Below are 8,786 nucleotides of genomic sequence, written 5' to 3' on the forward strand. Positions count from 1 at the left end.
ATCACCACCACCTCTGATCCAGTTCCCTCCATCACCACCCACCTCTGATCCAGTTCCCTCCATCACCACCACCCACCTCTGATCCAGTTCCCTCCATCACCACCCACCTCTGATCCAGTTCCCTCCATCACCACCACCTCTGATCCAGTTCCCTCCAACACCACCACCTCTGATCCAGTTCCCTCCATCACCACCACCACCTCTGATCCAGTTCCCTCCATCACCACCCACCTCTGATCCAGTTCCCTCCATCACCACCACCTCTGATCCAGTTCCCTCCAACACCACCACCTCTGATCCAGTTCCCTCCATCACCACCACCACCTCTGATCCAGTTCCCTCCATCACCACCACCTCTGATCCAGTTCCCTCCATCACCACCACCTCTGATCCAGTTCCCTCCATCATCACCACCCACCTCTGATCCAGTTCCCTCCATCACCACCACCTCTGATCCAGTTCCCTCCAGCACCACCACCTCTGATCCAGTTCCCTCCATCACCACCACCTCTGATCCAGTTCCCTCCATCACCACCACCACCTCTGATCCAGTTCCCTCCATCACCACCACCCACCTCTGATCCAGTTCCCTCCATCACCACCACCCACCTCTGATCCAGTTCCCTCCAGCACCACCACCTCTGATCCAGTTCCCTCCATCACCACCACCTCTGATCCAGTTCCCTCCATCACCACCACCCACCTCTGATCCAGTTCCCTCCAACACCACCACCCACCTCTGATCCAGTTCCCTCCATCACCACCACCTCTGATCCAGTTCCCTCCAACACCACCACCCACCTCTGATCCAGTTCCCTCCAACACCACCACCACTGATCCAGTTCCCTCCATCACCACCACCTCTGATCCAGTTCCCTCCATCACCACCCACCTCTGATCCAGTTCCCTCCATCATCACCACCCACCTCTGATCCAGTTCCCTCCATCACCACCACCACCTCTGATCCAGTTCCCTCCATCATCACCACCCACCTCTGATCCAGTTCCCTCCATCACCACCACCTCTGATCCAGTTCCCTCCATCACCACCACCCCCTCTGATCCAGTTCCCTCCATCACCACCACCCACCTCTGATCCAGTTCCCTCCATCACCACCACCCACCTCTGATCCAGTTCCCTCCATCACCACCACCCACCTCTGATCCAGTTCCCTCCATCACCACCACCCCCTCTGATCCAGTTCCCTCCATCACCACCACCTCTGATCCAGTTCCCTCCATCACCACCACCCACCTCTGATCCAGTTCCCTCCATCACCACCCACCTCTGATCCACTTCCCTCCATCACCACCACCCACCTCTGATCCAGTTCCCTCCATCACCACCACCCACCTCTGATCCAGTTCCCTCCATCATCACCACCTCTGATCCAGTTCCCTCCATCACCACCACCCACCTCTGATCCAGTTCCCTCCACCACCACCACCCACCTCTGATCCAGTTCCCTCCATCACCACCACCTCTGATCCAGTTCCCTCCAACACCACCACCTCTGATCCAGTTCCCTCCATCACCACCACCACCTCTGATCCAGTTCCCTCCATCACCACCACCTCTGATCCAGTTCCCTCCGTCACCACCACCTCTGATCCAGTTCCCTCCATCATCACCACCTCTGATCCAGTTCCCTCCATCATCACCACCCACCTCTGATCCAGTTCCCTCCATCACCACCACCCACCTCTGATCCAGTTCCCTCCATCACCACCACCCACCTCTGATCCAGTTCCCTCCATCACCACCCACCTCTGATCCAGTTCCCTCCATCACCACCACCTCTGATCCAGTTCCCTCCATCACCACCACCTCTGATCCAGTTCCCTCCATCACCACCACCCACCTCTGATCCAGTTCCCTCCATCACCACCACCTCTGATCCAGTTCCCTCCATCACCACCACCTCTGATCCAGTTCCCTCCATCACCACCACCACCTCTGATCCAGTTCCCTCCATCACCACCACCCACCTCTGATCCAGTTCCCTCCATCACCACCACCCACCTCTGATCCAGTTCCCTCCATCACCACCACCCACCTCTGATCCAGTTCCCTCCATCACCACCACCTCTGATCCAGTTCCCTCCATCATCACCACCCACCTCTGATCCAGTTCCCTCCATCACCACCACCTCTGATCCAGTTCCCTCCATCACCACCATCTCTGATCCAGTTCCCTCCATCACCACCACCTCTGATCCAGTTCCCTCCATCACCACCACCACCTCTGATCCAGTTCCCTCCATCACCACCACCCACCTCTGATCCAGTTCCCTCCATCACCACCACCCACCTCTGATCCAGTTCCCTCCATCACCACCACCCACCTCTGATCCAGTTCCCTCCATCACCACCCACCTCTGATCCAGTTCCCTCCATCACCACCACCCACCTCTGATCCAGTTCCCTCCATCACCACCACCTCTGATCCAGTTCCCTCCATCACCACCACCTCTGATCCAGTTCCCTCCATCATCACCACCCACCTCTGATCCAGTTCCCTCCATCACCACCACCTCTGATCCAGTTCCCTCCATCACCACCACCTCTGATCCAGTTCCCTCCATCACCACCACCTCTGATCCAGTTCCCTCCATCACCACCACCACCTCTGATCCAGTTCCCTCCATCACCACCACCCACCTCTGATCCAGTTCCCTCCATCACCACCACCCACCTCTGATCCAGTTCCCTCCATCACCACCACCCACCTCTGATCCAGTTCCCTCCATCACCACCCACCTCTGATCCAGTTCCCTCCATCACCACCACCTCTGATCCAGTTCCCTCCATCACCACCACCTCTGATCCAGTTCCCTCCATCACCACCACCCACCTCTGATCCAGTTCCCTCCATCACCACCACCTCTGATCCAGTTCCCTCCATCACCACCCACCTCTGATCCAGTTCCCTCCATCACCACCACCCACCTCTGATCCAGTTCCCTCCATCACCACCACCCACCTCTGATCCAGTTCCCTCCACCACCACCACCCACCTCTGATCCAGTTCCCTCCACCACCACCACCCACCTCTGATCCAGTTCCCTCCAACACCACCACCCACCTCTGATCCAGTTCCCTCCACCACCACCACCCACCTCTGATCCAGTTCCCTCCATCACCACCACCCACCTCTGATCCAGTTCCCTCCACCACCACCACCCACCTCTGATCCAGTTCCCTCCACCACCACCACCCACCTCTGATCCAGTTCCCTCCATCACCACCACCCACCTCTGATCCAGTTCCCTCCATCACCACCCACCTCTGATCCAGTTCCCTCCATCACCAACACCCACCTCTGATCCAGTTCCCTCCATCACCACCACCTCTGATCCAGTTCCCTCCATCACCACCACCACCTCTGATCCAGTTCCCTCCATCACCACCACCTCTGATCCAGTTCCCTCCGTCACCACCACCTCTGATCCAGTTCCCTCCATCACCATCACCACCTCTGATCCAGTTCCCTCCATCACCACCACCCACCTCTGATCCAGTTCCCTCTATCATCACCACCCACCTCTGATCCAGTTCCCTCCATCACCACCACCCACCTCTGATCCAGTTCCCTCCATCACCACCACCTCTGATCCAGTTCCCTCCATCACCACCACCACCTCTGATCCAGTTCCCTCCATCACCACCACCCACCTCTGATCCAGTTCCCTCCATCACCACTCACCTCTGATCCAGTTCCCTCCATCACCACCACCTCTGATCCAGTTCCCTCCATCATCACCACCACCTCTGATCCAGTTCCCTCCATCACCACCCACCTCTGATCCAGTTCCCTCCATCACCACCACCTCTGATCCAGTTCCCTCCATCACCACCACCTCTGATCCAGTTCCCTCCATCATCACCACCACCTCTGATCCAGTTCCCTCCATCACCACCCACCTCTGATCCAGTTCCCTCCATCACCACCACCTCTGATCCAGTTCCCTCCATCACCACCACCCACCTCTGATCCAGTTCCCTCCATCACCACCCACCTCTGATCCAGTTCCCTCCATCACCACCACCTCTGATCCAGTTCCCTCCATCACCACCCACCTCTGATCCAGTTCCCTCCATCACCACCACCCACCTCTGATCCAGTTCCCTCCATCACCACCCACCTCTGATCCAGTTCCCTCCATCACCACCACCTCTGATCCAGTTCCCTCCAACACCACCACCTCTGATCCAGTTCCCTCCATCACCACCACCACCTCTGATCCAGTTCCCTCCATCACCACCCACCTCTGATCCAGTTCCCTCCATCACCACCACCTCTGATCCAGTTCCCTCCAACACCACCACCTCTGATCCAGTTCCCTCCATCACCACCACCACCTCTGATCCAGTTCCCTCCATCACCACCACCTCTGATCCAGTTCCCTCCATCACCACCACCTCTGATCCAGTTCCCTCCATCATCACCACCCACCTCTGATCCAGTTCCCTCCATCACCACCACCTCTGATCCAGTTCCCTCCAGCACCACCACCTCTGATCCAGTTCCCTCCATCACCACCACCTCTGATCCAGTTCCCTCCATCACCACCACCACCGCTGATCCAGTTCCCTCCATCACCACCACCCACCTCTGATCCAGTTCCCTCCATCACCACCACCCACCTCTGATCCAGTTCCCTCCATCACCACCACCCACCTCTGATCCAGTTCCCTCCATCACCACCCACCTCTGATCCAGTTCCCTCCATCACCACCACCCACCTCTGATCCAGTTCCCTCCATCACCACCACCTCTGATCCAGTTCCCTCCATCACCACCACCTCTGATCCAGTTCCCTCCATCATCACCACCCACCTCTGATCCAGTTCCCTCCATCACCACCACCTCTGATCCAGTTCCCTCCATCACCACCACCTCTGATCCAGTTCCCTCCATCACCACCACCTCTGATCCAGTTCCCTCCATCACCACCACCACCTCTGATCCAGTTCCCTCCATCACCACCACCCACCTCTGATCCAGTTCCCTCCATCACCACCACCCACCTCTGATCCAGTTCCCTCCATCACCACCACCCACCTCTGATCCAGTTCCCTCCATCACCACCCACCTCTGATCCAGTTCCCTCCATCACCACCACCTCTGATCCAGTTCCCTCCATCACCACCACCTCTGATCCAGTTCCCTCCATCACCACCACCCACCTCTGATCCAGTTCCCTCCATCACCACCACCTCTGATCCAGTTCCCTCCATCACCACCCACCTCTGATCCAGTTCCCTCCATCACCACCACCCACCTCTGATCCAGTTCCCTCCATCACCACCACCCACCTCTGATCCAGTTCCCTCCACCACCACCACCCACCTCTGATCCAGTTCCCTCCACCACCACCACCCACCTCTGATCCAGTTCCCTCCAACACCACCACCCACCTCTGATCCAGTTCCCTCCACCACCACCACCCACCTCTGATCCAGTTCCCTCCACCACCACCACCCACCTCTGATCCAGTTCCCTCCACCACCACCACCCACCTCTGATCCAGTTCCCTCCATCACCACCACCCACCTCTGATCCAGTTCCCTCCATCACCACCCACCTCTGATCCAGTTCCCTCCATCACCAACACCCACCTCTGATCCAGTTCCCTCCATCACCACCACCTCTGATCCAGGTCCCTCCATCACCACCACCACCTCTGATCCAGTTCCCTCCATCACCACCACCTCTGATCCAGTTCCCTCCGTCACCACCACCTCTGATCCAGTTCCCTCCATCACCATCACCACCTCTGATCCAGTTCCCTCCATCACCACCACCCACCTCTGATCCAGTTCCCTCTATCATCACCACCCACCTCTGATCCAGTTCCCTCCATCACCACCACCCACCTCTGATCCAGTTCCCTCCATCACCACCACCTCTGATCCAGTTCCCTCCATCACCACCACCACCTCTGATCCAGTTCCCTCCATCACCACCACCCACCTCTGATCCAGTTCCCTCCATCACCACTCACCTCTGATCCAGTTCCCTCCATCACCACCACCTCTGATCCAGTTCCCTCCATCATCACCACCACCTCTGATCCAGTTCCCTCCATCACCACCCACCTCTGATCCAGTTCCCTCCATCACCACCACCTCTGATCCAGTTCCCTCCATCACCACCACCTCTGATCCAGTTCCCTCCATCATCACCACCACCTCTGATCCAGTTCCCTCCATCACCACCCACCTCTGATCCAGTTCCCTCCATCACCACCACCTCTGATCCAGTTCCCTCCATCACCACCACCCACCTCTGATCCAGTTCCCTCCATCACCACCCACCTCTGATCCAGTTCCCTCCATCACCACCACCTCTGATCCAGTTCCCTCCATCACCACCCACCTCTGATCCAGTTCCCTCCATCACCACCACCCACCTCTGATCCAGTTCCCTCCATCACCACCCACCTCTGATCCAGTTCCCTCCATCACCACCACCTCTGATCCAGTTCCCTCCAACACCACCACCTCTGATCCAGTTCCCTCCATCACCACCACCACCTCTGATCCAGTTCCCTCCATCACCACCCACCTCTGATCCAGTTCCCTCCATCACCACCACCTCTGATCCAGTTCCCTCCAACACCACCACCTCTGATCCAGTTCCCTCCATCACCACCACCACCTCTGATCCAGTTCCCTCCATCACCACCACCTCTGATCCAGTTCCCTCCATCACCACCACCTCTGATCCAGTTCCCTCCATCATCACCACCCACCTCTGATCCAGTTCCCTCCATCACCACCACCTCTGATCCAGTTCCCTCCAGCACCACCACCTCTGATCCAGTTCCCTCCATCACCACCACCTCTGATCCAGTTCCCTCCATCACCACCACCACCTCTGATCCAGTTCCCTCCATCACCACCACCCACCTCTGATCCAGTTCCCTCCATCACCACCACCCACCTCTGATCCAGTTCCCTCCATCACCACCACCCACCTCTGATCCAGTTCCCTCCATCACCACCCACCTCTGATCCAGTTCCCTCCATCACCACCACCCACCTCTGATCCAGTTCCCTCCATCACCACCACCTCTGATCCAGTTCCCACCATCACCACCACCTCTGATCCAGTTCCCTCCATCATCACCACCCACCTCTGATCCAGTTCCCTCCATCACCACCACCTCTGATCCAGTTCCCTCCATCACCACCACCTCTGATCCAGTTACCTCCATCACCACCACCTCTGATCCAGTTCCCTCCATCACCACCACCACCTCTGATCCAGTTCCCTCCATCACCACCACCCACCTCTGATCCAGTTCCCTCCATCACCACCACCCACCTCTGATCCAGTTCCCTCCATCACCACCACCACCTCTGATCCAGTTCCCTCCATCACCACCACCCACCTCTGATCCAGTTCCCTCCATCACCACCACCCACCTCTGATCCAGTTCCCTCCATCACCACCACCTCTAATCCAGTTCCCTCCATCACCACCACCTCTGATCCAGTTCCCTCCATCACCACCACCCACCTCTGATCCAGTTCCCTCCATCACCACCACCCACCTCTGATCCAGTTCCCTCCATCACCACCCACCTCTGATCCAGTTCCCTCCATCACCACCACCTCTGATCCAGTTCCCTCCATCACCACCACCTCTGATCCAGTTCCCTCCATCACCACCACCCACCTCTGATCCAGTTCCCTCCATCACCACCACCTCTGATCCAGTTCCCTCCACCACCACCACCCACCTCTGATCCAGTTCCCTCCATCACCACCACCCACCTCTGATCCAGTTCCCTCCACCACCACCACCCACCTCTGATCCAGTTCCCTCCACCACCACCACCAGCTCTGATCCAGTTCCCTCCACCACCACCACCCACCTCTGATCCAGTTCCCTCCATCACCACCACCCACCTCTGATCCAGTTGCCTCCATCTCCACCCACCTCTGATCCAGTTCCCTCCAACACCACCACCACCTCTGATCCAGTTCCCTCCATCACCACCACCTCTGATCCAGTTCCCTCCAACATCACCACCACCTCTGATCCAGTTCCCTCCATCACCACCCACCTCTGATCCAGTTCCCTCCATCACCACCACCACCTCTGATCCAGTTCCCTCCAACATCACCACCACCTCTGATCCAGTTCCCTCCATCACCACCCACCTCTGATCCAGTTCCCTCCATCACCACCACCACCTCTGATCCAGTTCCCTCCAACATCACCACCACCTCTGATCCAGTTCCCTCCATCACCACCCACCTCTGATCCAGTTCCCTCCAACACCACCACCTCTGATCCAGTTCCCTCCAGCACCACCACCCACCTCTGATCCAGTTCCCTCCATCACCACCACCCACCTCTGATCCAGTTCCCTCCATCACCACCCACCCACCTCTGATCCAGTTCCCTCCATCACGACCCACGTCTGATCCAGTTCCCTCCATCACCACCACCCACCTCTGATCCAGTTCCCTCCATCACGACCCACCTCTGATCCAGTTCCCTCCATCACCACCCACCCACCTCTGATCCAGTTCCCTCCATCACGACCCACCTCTGATCCAGTTCCCTCCATCACCACTCACCTCTGATCCAGTTCCCTCCATCATCACCACCCACCTCTGATCCAGTTCCCTCCATCACCACCACCTCTGATCCAGTTCCCTCCATCACCACCACCACCTCTGATCCAGTTCCCTCCATCACCACCACCCACCTCTGATCCAGTTCCCTCCATCACCACTCACCTCTGATCCAGTTCCCTCCATCACC

This window comes from Hypanus sabinus, chromosome 23 (genome assembly GCF_030144855.1).
Source record: "Hypanus sabinus isolate sHypSab1 chromosome 23, sHypSab1.hap1, whole genome shotgun sequence".
NCBI lineage: Eukaryota > Metazoa > Chordata > Chondrichthyes > Myliobatiformes > Dasyatidae > Hypanus > Hypanus sabinus.